The sequence below is a fragment of the Pteropus alecto genome, unplaced genomic scaffold (assembly GCF_000325575.1).
Source record: "Pteropus alecto unplaced genomic scaffold, ASM32557v1 scaffold75, whole genome shotgun sequence".
NCBI lineage: Eukaryota > Metazoa > Chordata > Mammalia > Chiroptera > Pteropodidae > Pteropus > Pteropus alecto.
Window position 1 is genome coordinate 30608667 of NW_006440638.1, and position 383 is coordinate 30609049.

Genomic DNA, 383 nt, shown 5'->3' on the forward strand with positions numbered 1-383 from the left:
TCTTACAAAGAAGACTGGGAAATGTGGTGCCCAGATACAAGCATCTTGTATGTATTCTGTTTCTGTTTAAGAAGAGAATTGATTTTGATGTACCGTCTCTGTATAAATGTGAAACTGGTCTACGGCCATGCCACCCTGAACAAGACCGATCCCATCTGATCTTGGAAGTTAAGCAGGGTTGGGCCGGTTAGTACTTGGATGGGAGACCACCTAGGAAAACCAGGTGCTGTAGGTGTAAAAAAATAAAAAAATTAAAAATTAAAAAATTAAAAATAAGGAATTGTAAGCTGACAAGGTCCTTGCAATCTCTGAGGTCAACCTGCTGGGTTGGGGGAAGTACACATAATTGCCACGTGTAAATGAAAGCACAGCATGGGGGCATC

The 383-nt window shown here is 41.5% G+C and overlaps 1 protein-coding gene and 1 pseudogene across 5 annotated transcripts in view; both read left to right on the plus strand.

The window, feature by feature from the left end:
* ATG7 (autophagy related 7) overlaps positions 1–383 on the plus strand; it is a 220501-nt gene that overhangs the window by 24689 nt on the left and 195429 nt on the right. The window lies entirely within an intron of this gene.
* Positions 118–235, plus strand: LOC112484476 (annotated as a pseudogene).